The sequence below is a fragment of the Saccostrea cucullata genome, unplaced genomic scaffold, assembly GCF_032062105.1.
Source record: "Saccostrea cucullata isolate Sc308-1 unplaced genomic scaffold, CSIRO_AGI_Scuc_v1 ctg1872, whole genome shotgun sequence".
NCBI lineage: Eukaryota > Metazoa > Mollusca > Bivalvia > Ostreida > Ostreidae > Saccostrea > Saccostrea cuccullata.
The window spans coordinates 92,812-115,766 of NW_026918550.1; the positions used below are offsets into that span (position 1 = coordinate 92,812).

The 22,955-nt window shown below is 35.0% G+C and overlaps 1 protein-coding gene across 1 annotated transcript in view; it reads right to left on the minus strand.

Annotated features, from left to right (window-relative positions):
- Nucleotides 1–22,955, minus strand: part of LOC134267681 (nephrin-like) — a 128,338-nt gene that overhangs the window by 86,170 nt on the left and 19,213 nt on the right. Inside the window, exon 2 of the mRNA XM_062749903.1 lies at nucleotides 7,037–7,339. The gene's annotated coding sequence lies outside the window, so the exon portion shown is untranslated. The remainder of the gene's footprint in view (nucleotides 1–7,036; nucleotides 7,340–22,955) is intronic.

A 22,955-nucleotide genomic window follows, 5' to 3' on the forward strand; every position in this document is an offset into this window, starting at 1 on the left:
TACAATTCTGCTTTGACTTTGACTTGACCTAGAAACATGGTTCAAGGTCACTGCACATCGGTAACCCTAGGGCACTCTGTGAGTGAAGTATGAGCCAGATTTGGCCAAGGGGAGAGAAGATTTGCTCCGGACAAGAGATCTCGGACAGACTGACGGACGCGTAGCTAGACGGACGAACAGCTAGCCAGACGTATGGACGGACAGCCGGACAGATGGACGGACTGACGGACGGACTGATCACTATAGGGCGCAAGCAGAGCGGGGCCTTAATAATAGAACACGCTGAAGTTATAAAACAAGAGGCCCAAGGGCCTTGAATCGCTCTTCTGATAAATTGTAAAATCTATCACTTCTATTTGAAGCCTCTAACCCTAAGTATCCTAAGACCCAAGTTGCATCAATTGAAAAAGTTTTATGATTCTTAGCCAATTAAGACTGAAGATATTTTAATAAAGCTATAAAAAACCATGAGTAGGTCACACTGACCCACTTTAAGATTGAAGTTTTCTGAGGACTCAAGATGCATTAATATACAAACTAAGATTGAAGATTCTAAGCCAATAAGTATTTGAGAAATTCAAAAGTAGGTCACCTTGACCTACTTTTTGGTCTACATTCTTGGAAAACCCAAAGTGCATCAACTGACAAAGTTTGATTATTCTAAGCTAATAAATACCTAAAATACTGAAATATAGCCATAAAATGTTGAAAGTAGGTTATCGTGACCTACAATTTAGTCCACATTTTCAGAGTCCCAGGATGCATCTGTTGACTAAGTTTGATAATTCTAAGCCAATCTGTCTACTTGGCACACAAGTAGACTACACTAAGATACATAATTCTGTATATCGGTTTTTGATTTCGATGAACGGTGTTGCCGTGGTTACTAAAAATAGAAATTTCTGTAAAATTGTTTCAAAATGCTACTCCTCCCACAGTTTTGGTCTGATTTCAATATAACTTGGCACACAAGTAGACTACACTAAGATACATAATTCTGTGTATCGGTTTTTGATTTTGATGAACGGTGTTGCCATGGTTACAAGAAATAGAAATTTCTGTAAAATTGTTTCAAAATGCTACTCATCCCACAGTTTTTGTCTGATTTCAATATAACTTGGCACACAAGTAGACTACACTAAGATACATAATTCATTATATCGGTTTTTGATTTTGATGAACAGTGTTGCCATGGTTACTAAAAATAGAAATTTCTGTAAAATTGTTTCAAAATGCTACTCCTCCTACAGTTTTCGTCTGATTTCAATACTTGGCACACAAGTAGACTACACTAAGAACATAAAGAGACTTTATCAAGGATCATTATTCTATTTTTTGCTGTTGTAAAGTTTCAATTCCTAACTGCTTAAGTACTTTTCTCTTCCTTTGCTTTAAGTACACACCAGTAGAGCTTCAGTCTCGACACAGACTTCTGGTTTAATATTGTGGGTGTTTGTTTTCAAATTGATTTGAAGGCATATTTTGGACACTTTAAGGCCTATCAGACCAAAACTGTAGGAGTAGCATTTTGAAAAATTTTTTACAGACGGACAGACAGACGGACGGACGGACGCCGGATGCGTTACTATCGCATAAGCCAGTAGAGCTAAAAAGTACATCACCGTGACCTACTTTTGAGTTAACATGATGTGAAGTTCTGAGATGCATCAACTTACAAGATTTGAAGATTTGAAGATCCTAGTCCTTATAGTAAGCAAAATATAAACATTTTTAATAATTGTAAATTTAGGTCAACTTTGAAGTGACCTTGAGACCACGCCCTTTGCCCCAGGGTCATGCCTTGGACAATTTTTAATCTTCTACATATCCTGATCCTTGTATGTAAATTTGGTGAAAATCTGCCTGGTGGTTCTGGAGAAGAAGATTTTTTAGCAACCAGTACTTTTAGTTTTGTTTTCCTGATTATCTCCCCTTGTTTTAGGGTCCCAATCCTTATTTTAGTACAAATGGTAGCCCTTGGGCCAAGGATACCCTGTGACAAATTTGACACTGATTGGCCAAGGGGTTCTTGAGTTATGGCCAATATTCTTAAAAGTTAATGCACACCGCACACCGCACAAATGGCCATAGCATTAGCTCTTTGAGCCTTTAACCCTAAGTATCCTAAGATCCAAGTTGCATCAACTGACAAAGTTTGATGATTCTTAGCCAATTAGGACTGAAAATATTTTTAATAATAAAGCTATAACAAGAGGCCCATGGGCCACATCACTCACCTGAGAAGCTTTGACGATTCTGTTCTTTGCCAGATTTCCCCCTTGTAATACACAATGCATCCCCACCCTATCCCACAGATCATAATTTAGACATTTTGAAATCTACACTACCCTATTATCCTTCCATGTGCACATAAGTTTCAGCTTTTCTGGCCCAGTGGTTCTTGAGAAGAAGATTTTCAAAGATTTTTCCTATATATTTCTATGTTTATATTTTGATTCCCCATTGTGGCCCCGCCCTTACCCGGGGTCATGATTTGAACAATTTAGAATCTGCACTACCCCAGGATGCTTCCACATAAGTTTTAGCTTTTCTGGCCCAGTGGTTCTTGAGAAGAAGATTTTCAAAGATTTTTCCTAAATATTTCTATAGAAATATTTTTAATTCCCCATTGTGGCCCCGCCCTTCCCCCGGGGGTCATGATTTGAATAATTTAAAATCTACACTATACCAGGATGCTTCTACGTAAGTTTCAGCTTTTCTGGCCCAGTGATTCTTGAGAAGAAGATTTTCAAAGATTTTTCCTATATATTTCTATGTAAAACTTTGATTCCCCATTGTGGCCCCACCTTTCCTCCGTGGGTCATGATTTGTAAAATCTAGAACTTACACTACCACAGGATGCATCCACATAAGTTTCAGCTGTTTTGGCCCAATGGTTCTTGAGTAGAAGATTTTCAAAGATTTTTCCTATATATTTCTATGTAAAACTTTGATTCCCTTTTGTGGCCCCGCCCTTCCCCCAGGGGTCATGATTTGGACAATTTAGAATCTACACTATACCAGGATGCTTCCACATAAGTTTCAACATAAGTTTCAGCTTCTCTGGCCCAGTGGTTCTTGAGAAGAAGATTTTCAAAGATTTTTCCTATATATTTCTATGTAAAACTTTGATTCCCCATTGTGACCCCACCCTTCCCCCGGGGATCATGATTTGGAAAATTTAGAATCTACACTTTACCAGGATGCTTCCAAATATGTTTCAGCTTTTTTGGCCCAATGGTTCTTGAGAAGAAGATTTTCAAAGATTTTTCCTATATATTTCTATGTAAAACTTTGATTCCCCATTGTGGCCCCACCCTTCCCCCGGGGGATCATGATTTGTACAATTTAGAATCTACACTTTACCAGGATGCTTCCACATATGTTTCAGCTTTTTTGGCCCAATGGTTCTTGAGAAGAAGATTTTCAAAGATTTTTCCTATATATTTCTATGTAAAACTTTGATTCCCAATTGTGGCCCCGCCCTTCCCCCGGGGGTCATGATTTGGACAATTTAAAATCCACACTACCCTAGGATGCTTCCAAACAAGTTTCAGCTTTTCTGGCCAAGTGGTTCTTGAGAAGAAGATTTTTTAATGACCCCACCCTATTTTTGTCTTTTCTTGATTATCTCCCCTTGTGAGGGGACTTGGCACTTTATTTTAACAATTTAAATTCCCCTTCACCAAAGGATGCTTTGTACCAAGTTTGGTCAAAATTGGCCCAGTGGTTCTTGAGAAGAAGTCGAAAATGTGAAAAGTTTACAGACGGACAGACAGACGGACGGACAGACGGACAACGGACAAAATGTGATCAGAAAAGCTCGAGCCTTCAGCTCAGGTGAGCTAAAAAGTAAAGTTTAAATTTTTGATTTTTTTAACCACCTCCTGTGACGACCAAAAGTGACGGTGGACAATCTTAACCCAAAAGGATTTGCCTACTCATCAATAACTATAACTCCTATAAGTTTGGTGTCTTAATCTTTTAAGGTTTCCGAGATCTCACTATGGTAACTTCTAATTTTGAGGACAAGAATTCACGCGACCAGAAGTGAATTTTACAAAAATATTTGACGTTACTCCAGACATTCGCAATCTACATAACATATTCAATAATCATTCCAAATACTTTATCTATAGTAAAACATAGGTAATCAGAGATTACAGAGCTCACCTCAACGAATGTTGTCTGTAAGTAAGGCAAAGTCACACAACAACCCAACAAAAAGTGTACATTCAAAATTTATGCAATTTTGATCTGATACTTTGGAATAGACCTATATAAAAACTTCAAACTAGTTCTTTGTCACAAAAATGTGATTAAAATCCAGCATCAGTAGCAAGTTTGAGAGTTTTCATCCCTTGATGCATCATTTGGGCAAGTTTGGTTTATATAAGCCTTATAGTTTCTTGGTAATAGAACTGCACCCATAACTTTTACCTGGTACATTATCTGAAAGATGTATGTTGAATTCAGCATCTAGAGCAAATCCATTAGTGTGCATCCTAAGATGTATCATCCATGCAAGTTTGAACAACATAGGACTAATAGTTACTTAGAAATGAAACTTGCATGAAAATTTAACCTCTTCACTCATCCAAAAAAATGTAGGTCAGATTCAGCATCCGAAGCAAGCGTGGTAGAAGGCAACCTTAGATGTATCGTCCATGCAAGTTTGGTCATTATAGGGCTCATAGTATCTTGGAAATGAAACCTGCAGCAAAAACTTTAACCTAATCACTCAACTGGAAAATGTAGGTCAGATTCAGCATCCGAAGCAAGTCTGGTAGTGTACATCTTTAGATGTATCATCCATGCAAGTTTGGTCAACATAGGGCTTATAGTTACTTGGAGATAAAACCTGCACCAAAAACATTAACCTGTTCACTCAACCGGAAAATGTAGGTCTGATTCAGCATCCGAAGCAAGTCTGGTAGTGTACATCCTTAGATGTATCATCTGTGAAAGTTTGGTCAAAATAGGGCTTATAGTTACTCGTAAATGAGACCAACACCAAAAACTTCACCAAAAATGTTAACCTGCTCCAAAAACATTAACCTGGTCATTCCTTTGCTGAAATTGCAGCATCTGAAACTTTGACTGGTACCATGAAACACATTAGAAACATCTTCCATGCATGTCTAATCAATATAGGACATAGAAGTACTTAAAAAGAAAACTGCTCCAAAAAACTTAACCTTAACCCGGGACGCCGACGCCGAGGGTATTACATAAGCTCCCCCAACTTCGTTGAGGTGAGCTAAAAATATATATTGAAAAGAAAAATACACAACTGATGTAGTTTTTCTCTTATAAACGGAAGTTGTCGTTTTTGTTTCTGGTGGGACTGACATATTTTGAAACTACAAATAAGTTGCTATAATGTGATGCAAAAATAATTTCAAAAAAGAAAACCTGAAATTTCCAATTTTTATGATCACTTCCTGTGACGACCGGAAGTGACGGTGGAAATCTTAACCCAAATGGGTTCGCCTACTAATCACGATCTTTTATTCCTGTAATTTTGGTGTCTTCATCTCTTACCGTTTCTGAGAAATGACTGAGACAAAATATTTCTGGAAAAAAAAGCAGAAATCGGACATACCGGAAGTGAATTTTGAAAAAATTAAAAAAAGTCTTAGCATATTTTCATTCTCTATCATCCCTGAAAATTTCAAGAAAATCCGTACAGCCATCTCTGAGAATTCCGATACAAGAAAAGGGGAAAAAATAATAAAAACAAACAGTAGAATCACTATAAGGTCTTCCGTCTGAAACGAAAGACCTTAATTACAAAATACCGGGTAGGTTCAGGTCAAAACATGGCTGACGCATAATAATTCCTGAATTTTCCCCTTTAATTCGAGCGTTTCTGCATTGGACAGGGCTGATTTTTGTTATGAGATGATAAATCATATGTAAACTTTCTTAGTTTACAGTCTTCACAAAAACTCCCTAGCCCGACGCCCAAGGCTAGTAAAAATTGGTTTGGGCTAGTAAAAATTGTTTTAGAAGTAGCTCGACTGGCTAGGGAAAAGGAAGCAGGTACTTTCAGAGTTTTTGCTCTTAAATCTTAACCAATTAATAAATTCAAAGCACTGTTGTCCTATTCTTCAGAAAACTCCCTCATCTAATTCATGTAGCACTACTTAATAATTTATTTTTCCATAAAAACGATGGTCTTTTTTCTCTATTCCGAATTTCCTTTGTTCGATCATTTATGATAAATACATGCAGAAATCTCATTTGTTTAATTCTGATTACTCATTTAATTGAAGAGTAAAGGATTACATGAGTTAACTATGTTAACTGTTATCCAAATATATTAACAATGTATCTGAAAATTTGATATGAAAAAAATCACTTCTTTGGAAGAGAAGTCTAATGACCAGAAAAAGGGCTAATGTACATACATGTACATTATCAAAAAGCAAAAAAAAGAACTTGTTTGTTCAAATTAATTTAATCTTTATAAATGATAACTGATTTATTTATGATTCAAATGATAGGAAAAACAAAATAATTAAGCAGATGAAATACAAAAGGAGAGGAATTCAGTATGAAATTTAAATGGAAAAGAGTGATACAACAGTAAATTCTTTCTTTCTTTTCGTTGGCTATGAAAAATTTCTTTGGGCTAGTAATACTGTCAAATCCACTAGCCCTACTGGCTAGTGTCTCAGAAAAGTTTTCGTGAAGACTGAGTTTAGCTGAAACACGAGCATTTTCGGCGTGATGAAATCAGTTGCTTATAAGTGGCTTATAAAACACTTATAAGTATCTACTGTTTTTTTCTGTAAAGGTTTGCCCTTCGTTTCATAATTTAAAGTCCCCTATACCTATTGATGCTTGATATCAACTTAGTTTAAAATTGACGCGCCAGTGGGTCTTGATCGAGATATTGAAAATGTAAATACTTTACAGATGGAAAGCTAGACAGGCAGACAGACATAAAGATGGACGAACAACGGCTGATCAGAAAAATCTCATTTAAGTTTCCAGTTTAGAACAGCTATAAATCATTGCTATTACTTACATCTTACATCCAGTTGATGTTTGATGGATAGAACTTCATCTCCTTGTATGTTTTTGGCTAAGCAGTATACATTTTTGTTGTTGTCGTAAACCGTTATATCATACCGAAGTGTGGAAAACGTAGCAACTAGACTGTTGTTAAAATCTGTCTGGGATAATGCACTTCTTGTGATATCAACTGAGTCCTTGTACCATGTGATGTTGGCTGCTGGGTTACAGTAATCTGTCTGACAGGTAAGAGTTATCTGTTTACCAGCATCCACAGGTATTTCAGCACCGGCCAAGGTCACAGATGTCACTGGAACTAAAAATTTAAGGTAGTACAAAACACCTGTGTATTCTATTTCAACTGATTTCTCAAAAAAGTATTGGAGAGAAAAAAAGAAAAATATTATTATATTGACAACAATGAATGATCCCTGTAAGAAAAATAATAAGTAATGGCATGTTTTCGTCATAGTTTGTGAAAAAATAAGAGAATCCTATATATTGGTCACCTGGGAGCTTACATTTTAGAATGTATTTACACTATTTAAATGCAATAAACAAGCATATAAGAGTCTGTTATTAAATGCAATGTAACTTTTGTTCTATGAATTGTAGAGGGCTGATATTTGGAAGCATATATAAGGGGTCTCCATTCTTTTTATGTACTAATAAAGGTCAAGGTCATATCAAGAGGTCAAAGGTCAAATCCTGTGACAGCATCTACTGAATCGTTTGATTTTTTTGCCACTGAAATATTTTTAATTGCCAAAATATTTTAAACCACTGCTTTTCTGGCCCAGTGGTTCTTGAGAAGAAGATTTTTAAAGATTTTTCCTATATACGAGGGTCATTAAAAAAAATACGTAGGCAATGCTTCTTATCGTCACATGATTATTACAAAATTATAGTTTAACACATTTTCATAAACAAAAACATTCATTTTGTCGAAGTGTGAAGTTTTATTCCATTTGATTAAATAGAACTCATGTTAGCTAAAATTAAAAGCAACACGTTTTGTTACCACGGAGCACAGTTAACCAACATTGTAACGTCAAAAACAACATGAGAAAGTTTGTCAAATTTATACACGTACTCATTTTTCAAATTTCAAACACGGTATGTAGCGTCTTCTCTATTCAAAAAAAAAATATCCATAATGCTTAACGCATAGTTTGCTAACAATTGTACGAATATAGCTTGAATTTGAATGTCATTGTTTTCAAATTCTTTATTTTACCATGTAATTCTATTAATTCTGCAACAGTGAAGCACACATCACGTTCAATGACGTTCCTATAACTCTTTTGACAACATTTTTAACTTTAACCTGTTTCTGTGCAGACAATTCATCGTCCAATTCAAACTCGCTACCACTCAAAAATTGAATTTTTCATTTAATACAAATACATAGATTATTTTTCATACAGATCCTGGTTTATACGGATTTTTTGAGCTTGTAGAAGAAGTTTCCCGAATGTAAAGTACAATTTTATTGCTTCTTGCTGCTCCGTGACGTCCTTCAACGTCATGGTTTTTAGCCCTTTTTAATCAAGTCAATAAGTATTTAGAAACTGATATCTTCTAAATTGAGTGACATATTACATAACCGGATTTCATTTTAATTAATACAGCAATACTTTATTTAAACATGTAAATTTTATTTCGTTTCAGCTCCATTTATTAGAGGTATGGCTGTAAATACTATAAAATGAAAATTAGTAAATTACTTAATTTTGACGGTGCTCCGTGACCCCATTTTTGCTGTGCTAAATCCTTGGTAAATTTAATAAATAAGAAGATACATTCCAATTTTTTACTCAAATTATTTGAATCTGTTGTTTAGATATTTGTACCTAATTTGGATATAATATGACGTTAAATAAAAAAGTTAGGACAAAAGTCTACGAACTTTTTGAATGATCCCCATATTTCTATGTTAAACTTTGATTCCCCATTGTGGCCCCGCCCTACCCCTGGTGGTCATGATTTGTATAATTTAGAATCTACACTACCCCAGGATGCTTCCACATAAGTTTCAGCTTTTCTGGCCCAGTGGTTCTTGAGGAGAAGATTTTCAAAGATTTTTCCTATATATTTCTATGTAAAACTTTGATTCCCAATTGTGGCCCCGCCCAACCCCCGGGGGATCATGATTCGTAAAATTTAGAATCTACACTACCCCAGGATGCTTCCACATAAGTTTCAGCTTTTCTGGCCCAGTGGTTCTTGAGAAGAAGATTTTTAAAGATTTTTCCTATATATTTCTATGTTAAACTTTGATTCCCCATTTTGGCCCCGCCCAACCCCCGGGGGTCATGATTTGTACAATTTAGAGTCTACACTACCCCAGGATGCTTCCACATAAGTTTCACCTTTTTTGGCCCAGTGGTTCTTGAGAAGAAGATTTTTTAAAGTTTCAGCTTTTCCAGCCAAGTGGTTCTTGAGAAGATTTTTAATGACCCCACCCTATTTTTATCTTTTCTTGATTATCGCCCCTAGCCCTTCATTTTAACAATTTAAATTCCCTTCACCCAAGGATGTTTGTACCAAGTTTGGTTAAAATTGGCCCAGTGGTTCTTGAGAAGAAGTTGAAAATGTGAAAAGTTTACAGACGGATAGACAGACAGGTGTGGGTTGTGTCCTAACACTTTATGATGCTTGTGTTATATAAAATGCCAGCCTTCAATGAATGCAAATATCATGAAGGCTTGACCTTAACTTCAAACAAACAGCAGTTGCAGACAAAGGTTTTTTATTAATCTTAAAGTGACAGATAAAGAAAAGCCAACTAAATTTTCCAAGGGATTAATTGTACCTCTCTCATCATTTTCTTCTTAAGTTACAATAAGAACTTTTTTTAGTATTAATGATAGAATGGGGTTTTTATACAACTATCCTAAAAATTAATAATATTCTTGAATTAACATAAAGTGAAAAAAAAAATCAAAAAATCTTCTTTAATCTATTTCTTGTTATTAGAATTCAATGAAATCATAACTTAGTATTAAACAAAAATAAATTATAAAAATTTATATTTAAATCCACATTTCAGAGTGTTCATAGCATTCCAAATTGACTTGACTTCAAAACAAACTTCATTAACAGACAGAGGTGGTAATTCATCTCAATTTGACAGATAAAGATAATGCTCTGGATTTTCTTCAGGAGGAAAGCTAGCTAATTAATCCCAAGGGACTCATAGCAGCATTCAGTTTACAATGGGAACATCTTCAGCAGTTATCTCTCTTTGCCAATGCTTTCGTATATAAAGTTAAGGAATCTACCCCACCACCCCAGTTCCAAACCAGGGGACATAGAGAACCAAACTTAGCATCAAAATATGTATTTCTACCTACTGAACTACCATACCAAATTTGTACTTGATTGGGCAACCGTAAAAAAAGTTGCCCATTCATTCTTATGCATAGTTAAGGAATCTACCCCACCACCCCAGCTCCAAACCAGAAGACATAGAAAACCAAACTTAGCATCAAAATATGTATTTCTGCCTACTGAACTACCATACCAAATTTGAACTTGATTGGGCAACCATAAAAAAAGTTATTAGAAAAAAACAGAAAATTTGTGGACGGAAGAGTGACAGACGGACAGACAGACAGACAGCTAGACAGACGGACGGACAGAGTGATTACTATAGGGCACCCGCAAATCCTTGCGGGGCCCTAATTATTGCAGCAATATTGCCGCTATATTGCGGCAACATTGCAGCAACACATTTTTGTCACCAGAAACAAGCTTTTTGGGTTAGTGAAATATCACTGCTAGCGGCAACAACTTCTGGTAACATTCTGGCAATACTGCCAGAAAAAAACTTTCTGGCAGTATTGCCAGAATGTCGCCAGAAGATCTAGGATTACCCATTAGGCATTTGTGAGCATGCTCATGCAGTCATTTACTTCCTCTTTTTAAATAAAATGGAGGGAATTCAAAGGCAAGCAATTTTTGCTTCATTATTGAATGGTATCAAGGTAATTGGAGCTGTTAATTGTGTACAATAGGATTAGACATGATGACTAGTAAGACTGAATAAGTGGAATAGCCAGAAAAAAAGAATTTCAGAAGTTTTCATGGCATGGCCTTTTGAAAGAATTATAGGAATGTCTAATCTGTTTTCATGGTATATATATCAGACTCAAAACCATATTCTTTTTTAGATGAATGATTTTATGGAGTTAAAATAGGGAAAACTTATGCATTTCAACTAGTGCTTGTGATGCATGTATACTTGTCTATATATACCATTGTTGCAGGAGAAGATGAATGCATGTTATCAATTAAATGCATGCACATATATGATTAATTTATTGCATAAATTTGAATACCTGCAAGAAAATATTGATTCTATATATATGTTGGAAATTACAAACAAGCTATGTATTATACATTATACTGATTGGCATTAATGATTTTGTGATGGGCAGCTAATTACATGTATAAGGTTATTTGAAAATTAATGCAGAGTTGCTGGACATTTTTACAGTGGCATATTAATATTTTTTATACACACATTTTTTTAGGTGCCCGGATTGATAGATTAGGGCACATATTGTTTTTGTCCAATCTGTTTGTAAACTTTAACCTTTGCCATATGTGATAACTTTTGAACCAATGAGATATAAAGACTTCATATTTGGTATGCATACTCCACTTATTAAGTCCTTTCAAATTACACCAAGGTCAATGACCTGGTGACCTTAACTGTGACCTATATGCTAAAAATAGTTTTTATTGAATATTTGCCATAAATTAAGAACCAGGAGAAATAGAGACTATATACTTAGTATATGCATACTCAACTAATTTGGGTCTTTAAAATGACATCAAATATAAAACCTTATATAAAAACCGTAAAATCAAACTGAAAAAACTAAATATAAAAAGACACAAAATACTTGTTTCACCCCATAGACACAATATTTGGTTTCAGTTGAGTTTGGTTGAGAGAGTAATTTACTTTTAGGTCCTTGGAGTTACTTAAATAATGTGAAGATAAATGAATATACGAGGGGTGTTAGAAAAGTTCGCGGACAAGTTCTATTGTGATCGCGCTATTTCCATGAAACCGGTCAAACTTTCCAGATATAATCTTGACATTTTTTCCAATAAATATACAAGAATTTGGTGCTCTCCGGTGATTATTGAAAAATATACGGCATTTTTATTTTGATAAATCTTGCTTCACGGAGCATGCTGCATTGTGGCACGTTTACATCACAAAGACTCTTTATTAAAATTAAAAATTGCACAATTGTAGTGCCAAGAGATTTATGATATTTTACCTGCCGCTAAAGTATGCAGGAAACATCACTGGGAAAAATTTTGAACTAAATTGGAGGGTATATGGCTGTTTTATAGCTGTTTATAAATGATCAACGCGTAAGAACACAGCCAAAAATCGGAACGTCATTGAGCGTCATGGAGCAGTGCACTACGTAAAAATTATGTGTGCAGACAGGAAGATGTCTAAAAAGAGACTAAAATGTTTAAGATGCTGCCAGGAATATCCTACACATACAAAGAACAAGTTTTCAAATGGTTGTAGCTTCATAAGAATGGAAGGAGAAACATTTTAAATGATTAACTACATCGATACTTCAATACCCCTCTATCGCATGGACGTTGCGTTTCGCCTATGTTTTGCATAGTTTCCATACCTGATCGATTGAATGCACAGCCTTTTTATTTTTTAAGATCTCAATAATATCCGAAACAGATAAAAAGACATTATAGTTGAAAAGTAACATGTCTTGATATAGGTATTCAATTTTAAAGTAGAAAAAATATGAGAAAAATATAAAAAAAATTAAAGATTCATAGAACTGCGACAAAGCTTAAAGGGTGGAAATCTGGTTGTCACGTCGCCTTACGTCAAGTGATTGCTCCGTGAATCCCATAACCCCATAGTAAAAATAGTTGTAAAATTTTAAGATTTTATTATATTGACCTGATTTTTTACATACCAATAAACAAAATGTAGGAATTCATTCAGTCATAGGTCATACTTCACAGTAAACAATAGATTTTCTGTAATTCAATGTGTCCGCGAACTTTTCTAACAACCCTCGTATAATGTTTGTGATGCATTGAGTGACTTTGAAGTGAAATACACATGATGTAGGAGCTGTGCTCTATCTTTTTAATGCAGCCATTGCTTTATACTTGTAACTTTTGATGTAGTAATTCCCTGGCGTTACTGTCCATTTTGTTACTGTAGGAAAGGTTATTCGAAGCACATATTTAATAACTCTATGGACAATCTGTATAGAAACCAGTGCCTCAACTTGGCTGCTTCAAGGTCCAGACGCATGAAGAAGTAAACAAGTTCATCAATATCTGCGCAAATAAGACCTGCTCACTGGATGTCATCCCCACTGCGCTCTTAAAGAACAGTGCTGTCCTCTCTGTGATGCTACCGACAATTACTGAGCTGGTTAATACATCGCTTTCAACCGGGGTCTTTCCAAGTAAGCTGAAACGTGCACTAGTTACACCATGTCTTAAAAAGCCAGGACTGGTATGAATATCTTCACTAACTATAGACCAGTCTCAAATATTCCTTTCATCAGCAAGGTCATCGAACGTGTTGTTGCACAACAACTTCATGGTCGTCTCACCAGAAACGGTCTTCATGATGACCTGCAGTCAGCTTACAAGACCGATACAAGCACTGAAACAGCCATCCTACGAATAAAAGAAGACGTAGAAGCAGTACTGGATGAAGGTGATGCCATGCTCCTGGTCCTTCTCGACCTGAGTGCTGCATTCGACACCATTGATCACACCCTCTTACTGGAGAGACTACATGTGGAAGTTGGACTGACGGACACGGCACTCTGTTGGGTACAGTCTTACCTGAGTAGCCACACTCAAGCAGTAAAGATCAACAACAGTGTGTCCTCAGATGTGCCACTGTCCACTGGAGTGCCACAATGGTCTGTTCTCTGTCCCCTCCTCTTCCTGGTGTACCTTCTACCACTCAGGAGAGTCATCAATCAGTATGACATTAGCCATCATGGATTTGCAGACGACACTCAATTGTACAACCGTCTGAGTGTAAAAAAAAATGTCAGGCGTACGGAACAAGTCAAGGTAATGGAAGAGTGCATAGCAAGTGTCCGAACCTGATGACAGTAAACAAACTCAAACTGAATGATGCAAAAACCGAGATAATGGTGATTGTCAGCGCTCATAACCAGAACCGTGTTAAGAACATTCAGCTGAAGATTGGTGATGCAATAGTGACATCTCAATCTACTGTTAAAAACCTCGGTGCTACCCTAGATGCCACTTTATCAATGGAAACACAAGTGAAGTCCATGGTAAAAAAGATATATTTCAACATTAGGAGAATCTCCAAGGTGAAACAACATCTCACCCAGGAAGCATGTGCAAAGGTCATCAATGCAACAGTCGTGTCCCATCTCGACTATCACAATGCCCTTCTGCTTGGCATAACCGATCGAACCATGCACCGATTACAAGTGGCTCAGAACAATGCTGTGCGTTGTCTCACAAAAACATGTTACAGACAACATATCACGCCAGTACTTCAACAACTGCACTGGAAGCCTGTAAAACAACGTGTTGTGTTTAAAGTGCTGACAACCATGCACAAGTGTCTGCACTCCTCCTCAGCATCATCATATATGAGAGAGTTATGCCCTACTTATCAGCCACAAAGGACTTTAAGATCATCGTCTGACAAATGGAAACTAATGGTAAAGAAATCATCAAACAAATATGGTGCAAGAGCCATAAGCACATTAGGCGCACAACTGTGGAACAACCTGCCTTTAGAACTACGAGAGCTTGAAGCACATGGAGCATTCCGCAAGAACCTAAAAACCCTCTTGTTCAAGCGTGAGTATAATCTATGAATGTAAAATTCCAGCATAACATCTACATAGTTGCCAACTCACCCGATTTCATCGGGTCACACCCGATTTTTCAACCCGTGACCCGATTATTTTTTATGACCCGGCGGGTCATGCTTATCACCCGATTTTTGCCGAACAACCCGAAAATCTCCCGATTTTCCGGATTTGGTTCGTAAATTAGGTTCCACTTTTAACTTCCAGTTACAACCCAAGCTTAGATCTACATCAACAATGCCGATGGATAAATTATCAGTGCAGGTGTAAACAATTAACTGGGTGTTGTTTTGACAAATCAATGTTTGAAGTCAATTAAAATGGCTTCCGATAGAACTAGATCGTTATCAGGGCCAACAGGAACAAATTGAACCAAACACATGTCTCTGATTGAACCAAGAAAAAGAGAAACGTTATTTATGTACATATCAAGGAATCTTGGAAAAAAAAAACTTTCATTCTAGATAAAATAAAGTGATCGAAGACAGTGTAGGCCTAACTTCACATTTAAAACATATTGCAGTAGTTAATTAATTAAGAGAGAGGAAAAATAGCTTCAAAACTGAAATTGGTATACTTTCAAATTTAGCAGAAACTGAAAAGGCTTTTAAAAAAATGCACACTTACTTCAGGTCAATATTGAAATATGAAACCTTCAATTTTCATTTTTAACATGTAAATTTAAATCAAATTATGTATGAATTTTTTGTCATAGTAAATTAAATCCTTTTTCAATAAAAGAATTCTCAATACACAAATACTTTGTATATATATGTATAAAATTTAATCATGGTAAATATGTCGTGAATGTCGTTACGCGTTATGACCAGATTTTTTACTTTCCAAATCTGGTCCTGACCAGATTTTTACATGCTTGAGGTTGGCAAGTATGCATCTAGGACTCCATGGTTACCTCTCGTAAACTCAACGTCAGAAGTACTTTCCTGTGTATATAACAGTTTTTATTTTCATTTTATTTTGCCTTGTCTGTGTTAACCAATTTCATCTTACTACCATGTTTTATTTAAGGTCCTTTTTGTTTTATCGGTTATTTACTTTCCATAACAGATTTATATAGGTTTTATTGATATATTGTTATTAAATGTTAGCAAAACCATTGTACAGTGCATAGAAACTATATGTGATTTTGCGCTTTATAAATTAATAAAATAATAATAATAACTAGATATGAAATTCGTTGCGAGCAACGAGAGGTCTTCCGTCTGATTCCGGAAAGAAAACGTAAAATCAAGCTGAAAAGGTAAAAAAAGCTGTGCACACAAGGGGGATTGAGCCCAAGTCGCCAGCATGAAATTCCAACGCACTAAATATTCCGCTATCGGGATCTCTACTCTAAATCTACTTTTATATATTTACGAAATAGTGCTTCTCTCTTAAAATTATGAAAAGCGGGTCACTATTCAAAATTTAGCGCCAAACGCCACAAGTTAATCTTCGCGCCTTTTCTTTGGAATGTTCTATTAAATAGGTGGGATAGCTTCAATGAAATTGAACAAAGAACTTTCTTATAGCCTAAGATTCGGGGTTTAGAAAGTATAATTAAAACATTTTACAAATTCCATATTGTATATATGTATGTAACACTAAAGCGGTCGAACTGTTATGAATTTTTAACTTTTTTCTATTTCCTGTTTATCCTGGGAACTATCCCGATAAGTTAATCGAAAAAGGTTGAAACGTTTCGCCGAAAAACATGGCTCGCCCTACGACGGTAAAGGAATCTGATATCATTTATGCTCAATAACTTGAATCAGGTCTTTAAGCAAGAATGCTAAAATAAACTCTTTAAAAAATCGTTTTCTTATTTTTTGTCTTATTTATTAGTTTAACATGACACAAGTGTGCATAGGTAAAACAGTGGTTAAGATTTATACTTACAATATTAATTGGTATTCTTTTTCTTAGGGCTGGGACGATATATCGAGATATCGATATATCGTGATATCTGTAAGGACGATATGCATATCGATACATTTGAAGAAATATCGAAATATCGCCCAAAAAATGTGACTTCTGTTTTTCTTTGTTTATTTAACATTTGGGGTTTAATATATAAAGTAAATAAGATTAAATACAAATATAAATATGAAATAAATAATAATTAACACCACTTGAGTAAAATATTTTTTGTTTTACAATATATAAACAACTATTTTGAATAAATTATTCTTATTTGAAAAGAAATAATTTGTTTATTTCAATGCAAAAACAGATTTTATAAGCAATTAAACATATCGTGATACATATCGTATCGTGGCTCAAATATCGTGATATGTATCAATATAGAAAAAGTTGCATCGTCCCAGCCCTACTTTTTTTTGAGAAAGTATGACTTATAAGTATGATTTAAGATTTGATTTTCCGAGGTGCACAAACGATATTAGGTATCGAATTTCATTTGCACATTTAGTCTTTTCTTTTTCTACTTTGAAAACCAGCCAAAACCAATTATAGAAGATGTTAGTTTGACACAGACCTGCAACGTAACTACGACGTGACAATTCAAGTATTCCTTTACATTTCATTTATCTCATACGTGTTGGTGATACAGGCCGTTGGATAAACTTATGCTTTATCAACGGGTAGATGCTTTATCAATAGCACTTCCGGTTTTGACACGAACCCTCGCTTCAAGATTTTATTTTATTGAAACTTTTATTTGTGAAAATTGTTGCCCTTATAAAATGAATGATAAAGGGTAGCAATATCGTTAAAAGCAAGATGTCAAAGAAGTGTCTTATTTTATCAAGGAACCCGTTGGCTATTTGAAGACAGATGTTACCCCCCCCCCATCTTAGATCGTTTTCGGAGAAAGTAAAGCCTACATGTACCAGTTAAGTTGTTGTTATATGACTCCTTTGACATCTTTAACAATGCTTTCTTATATTATACTACGTATGCCTACCTAGTAATGTAGGTGTAACTTACCATGGATCAGCAAACAATCTAGACAAAGTCTAGGCCCCTAACCTTGCCTAGCATGATTTGTACTGCCATCGTAAAAAGAGTTGATTTTTCACGATCCCCATAGTCCTAACAACTTTCAGTCAGAAGTTTGTTTGGTGTAAAGCTCCAGCAATTTTCACATGATGTTTTCAAAGACACAGATAGCAAATATTCTAAATTTTGAACTCGATCTACTTTCTCTCGACGCATGTAAACATCAACGGTGCTACGTCATCAAGTTATACGTCATCAATTTGATTTTGGCAGTCATTCATGTAGTTTCGCAGGGGAAGTCTCAAAGTTTTGTTAAAACGAAAGTCGTATGAGATAAATAGAACATCTATAATTGTGTGATTTGATATTGGCTTTATCCAACTCGTTGAAATGGTGTATATTCGCTCGGCAAGCCTCGCGAATATATACACCATTTCAACTTGTTGGATAAAGCCAATATCAAATCACACAATATAGATATCCTCTATTTATCCTTATGATACTTTCGTTTGAGCAAACGCTCGGCTGCCTCCATTAACCCCTATTGCGAAATGTCGTCGTTGACAGAGACAGCCGCCATTTTGGACCCGCTTCAGATTTTTGAATGCTAATATCTAGACTTTAGATTTATCAATATTCAAACAAATTATATAGTAAGCATTATAAGGAGGGTTTCTATTAACATACCAAAAATAAATGAAAAATATTGAAAAACAAAAAAGTTAGAAAATACGATTTTTTAAAATTTGCATATCGTAACAACCGGAAGTACTGACGACGCACGAAAAGGTGATTCTGCAAACCAGAAAGTCATGATCTATCATCTCCAATAAGTCTCCAGTTCATATACTTAGCCATTTTCGATAAAAAGGGGCGACAAAATCGCATTTTAAAATCAGGAAATTGTCCATAACTTGGCACCAGAAGCGAATTTTCCAAATTTCTCTACGGATGTAACAACTTCATATAATGACACATATTTTGTGAAAGTTTCATGAAAAACCGCTGAACAGTTTTCGAGAAATCGCCTGCACAAAATTTTGTCAAAAAATAATAATAAGAACTAGATACGATTTCGTTGCGAGCAACGAGAGGTCTTCCGTCCGAATCAAGAAAAAAAACCCTCGTAAAATCGAGCTGAAAAGTTATTCAAAATTTTGGTCACAAGGAGGATTGAACCCAGGTCGCCAACGTGAATGCGCTTTTCTATCTCTTTTATCCCCAACGTGCAAACCAATAAGTTACTGGGAGTGCTGCTCTAAATATACTTGTGTATACTTTTGCAACAGTACACCTGTCTACGAATCAGAAAAGGTGGGGCACTTTTCATAATTTCGCATCAAACGCCACAAGAAAATATTCGCACCTTTTCTTTGGACTGATCTATTAAATAGGTTTTTAGCTTCAATGAAATTAAATAAATAAAGCGTTCTTATTGCCTTTATTTTATTTCAACGTTAAGAAAGTATATTTAACACATATTGTACACATTACATATCGTACCCAACCCAGTTACACTAAAGCAGTGAAACAGAAATTAAGTTTTAAGATTGACACTGAATTGCAACGTACTAATACGTGAAAGTCCAAGTAGTTTTTCACATTTCATGTATCCTTATGTCAGAATGGTTTAATCAAATGCTCAGCTGCCCCCATAAACCCCTACTCGCGAAATGGCGGAGTTGACAGAGACAGCCGCCATCTTGGGCCCGCTTCAGATTTTCAAATATTAATATCTAGAGTTCAGATTACCCAATATACAAACAACTTACATAGTAAAATTCAATAGAAGTGTCTCTATTAACATTCTAAAAATAAATGAAAAATGTTGAAAAACAAAAAGTTAGAAAATTTGATTTTTTTAATTCGCAGCTCGCAACGACCGGAAGTATTGACGATGCATAAAAAGGTGATTCCGCAAATTAGAAAATCACAAGTTATCTTCTCCAATCAGTCTCCAGTTTATATCTTTAGCCATTTTCGACAAAAAGGGGTGACAAAATTGCATTTTAAAATCAGGAAATTGCCCATAACTTGGCACCGGAAGCGAATTTTCCAAATTTTTCTTCGGATGTAACAACTTCATATAATGACACATATTTTGTGAAAGTTTCATTGAAAACCGCCGAATAGTTTTCGAGAAATCGCCTGTACAAAATTTTGTCAAAAAAAAGAATAATAAGAATAATAATAAGAAACAGTAGAATCACTATAAGGTCTTCCGTGAAGACGGAAGACCTTAATAACTAGAAACTCTTGTTGCTACAGCAACAAAAAAGGTCTTCCGTTCTCCTCTATTAATCTGTATGCAGGATGTTTTTTTTTTCTATTTTAAAAAAGACAGATATATAATAAAGAAATAATAGACAAAATGCAAAAAATGAAAAAAAAACTAGTAAACTAATTGTTCAGTGAACAATTATCGTCCTTTCCACCTTTTTAAGCATTTCAATATCATTTGGGCTGAAAAAAGTAGGAAAAAATCAAGAAAATAAAAAAAAACAGCAAAATTCTCATTTTTCTACTAGGATTTTAGATCGGGCTCGCAGTTGGTATAATTTTACCCTAAACAGACTTCCTGGATTGTTTGTAGTCGACTCGGGGATAAGCACGAATTCATTGATCACGCAAAGAGAGCACGTTAAAAACATTGTAACATGCTCCTATGTGTACATATGAGCTTGAATTAGATTGTTTTCAAGTTAAGATGTAAGGGGTAGGGTCTGATTAAAATTATGATATACCTATAAATATGAATAACATGCATTTGATCTGTGCATCAAGACGGAAGCGTAAGTGAAAACGTTGTGAAATGTCCCATGTGTACCTGCATCATATGTGCAATACACATGTTTAAAAGAGATGTTTGAAAAATATCCGATTTGAGTTGTTTTATGTTTGAAATGAATGGCGATAAATTATTTAAGAGCATGTGAGAAACATGAGCGAGAGATGCAAGGCAGTTTGTAATTATAGAAAAAGAAAACAGAGAATCGGGTTCGGATTTTAACATTCCTGATCGAAATAGGTATGGAATATGTTTGTGGATTAAATTCATTGTAAGTAGCATAAATAAAATTCCAAACATGTATTTCAGATGGGAAACACAGGGAAGAAATGTGTATTGCTTTTTACTATGCTGAAAGTCGCTATTTCTTATAAGATTGTGTTATTCTAGAAAAAAAAAATCAAATTTCAAATGAAATCAAGATTCATTCAATTAATATTAAATCTAAATAAAATTGAAATAAATTCCACATACCAAAGAAAGCTAGAATACTTGGTATTAAAATGTCGTATTAGAGCAGGAGAATCGAATGATATTAACAACAAATGAAGAAATAGCCAATACAAGCTTTAATTCATTTTATGCCCATCAGAATTTAAATTTCAGACAGAAAAAAAACGCAGTTTTTGCCGATAATCCGTAGAATTTCATTATACTCAAGAGACTCACTGTAAAACTCTTAGGACACTTTCTTTAAGGTGTCTTCTACTCAAATCCTTAATCTTATGTCGATCTGTGGTGTCTTTTCAGAGGTAGAAGTTTTTTCTATGTTGCTATTGATTTTTTTTAAGGGACAGGAGGGGGGGGGGGGTATTTTATAAGCATTTGTTAAAATGAGAGTTTTTAATACCTCCACATACTTAAGCTTGATTGTGACCTTTGGGTCAATGGGGTCAAAGGTCAAGGTCATTTATCAAGGTCAAAGGTCAAGGTCATCAGAGAGAGAGAGAGAGAGAGAGAGGGAGGTAAACTTGAAATTAACACTTAAAGCTGAATCTAGATAAAGGTAATGAATATTTCTTTATTACTTTTTGAGTAAGGGTCAAAGGTCTCATTTTGAGGACAAGAAATCACGTGACCTGCAGAAAGTAAATTTTAAAAGAAGATATTTGATGTTACTCTTGAAATTTGCAGTCTGAATAAAATGTCCCAAAATCATTTCAAATACTTTTTTTTTAATAAAAGATATTTATGGGATAGTACGATACTCAATTTATGCAGTTTTTCTCTCATAACTGAAAATCGTCGTGTTTGTTTCCAATGGGACTACATATCTCGAAACTACAAGTAAGATGCTATAAGGTAATACTAAGAAAGATTCCATAAAGAAAAGTTTAAAATTTTGATTTATTTGATCACTTCCTGTGACAACCAGGAAGTGACTGCGGACGATCTAAAACTCAAAGGATGTGTCTACTCATCAAGGTCTACCATCCCTATTAATTTGGTGTCTTAATCTCTTACCGTTTACGAGATCTAGTTATGATAACTTCTGATTTTGAGGACAGGAAGTCACGCGACCGGAAGTGAATTTTACTGAGATATTATACATTACTGTAAACGTTTGCAGTCTGCATAACATATCCAAAAATCATTACAAATACTTTATCTATAAAAAGTATTTATGGGAAAGAAAAATATTCAAATTATGTAGTTTTTCTCTTATAACCGGAATTTGTCGTTGTTGTTTCCGGTAAGACTGATATATTTTGAAACTACAAATAAAATGCTATAATGTGATGCTAAAAAAGTTTCATTAAAGAAAAGTTGAAATTTTCGATTTCTTAGATCACTTCCTGTGACGACCGGAAGTGACGGCGGACAATCTTATCCCAACAGGTTTTGCCTACTTATCAAGATCTATCACTCCTATAAGTTTGGTGTCTTAATCTCTAACCGTTTACGAGATCTTAAGCTGTAATAACTTCTCATTTTCAAGACAGGAAACCACACGACCGGAAGTGAATTTTGCTAAGATATTTGATGTTACTGTAGACATTTGCAGTCTAAATAACATTTTCAAAAATCACTACAAACACTTTATATATAAAAAACATTTATGGGAAAGAAAAATTCTCAAAATATGTTGTTTTTCTCTTATACCCGGAAGTTGTCGTTTTTGTTTCCGGTGATACTGATATATTTCAAAACTACAAATAAGATGCTATAATGTGATGCAAAAAAAGTTTCAAAAAAGAAAAGTTGAAAATTTTGATTTTTTGGATCACTTCCTGTGACGACCAGAAGTGACGGCTGACAATCTTATCCCAACTGAATTTGCCTACTAATCA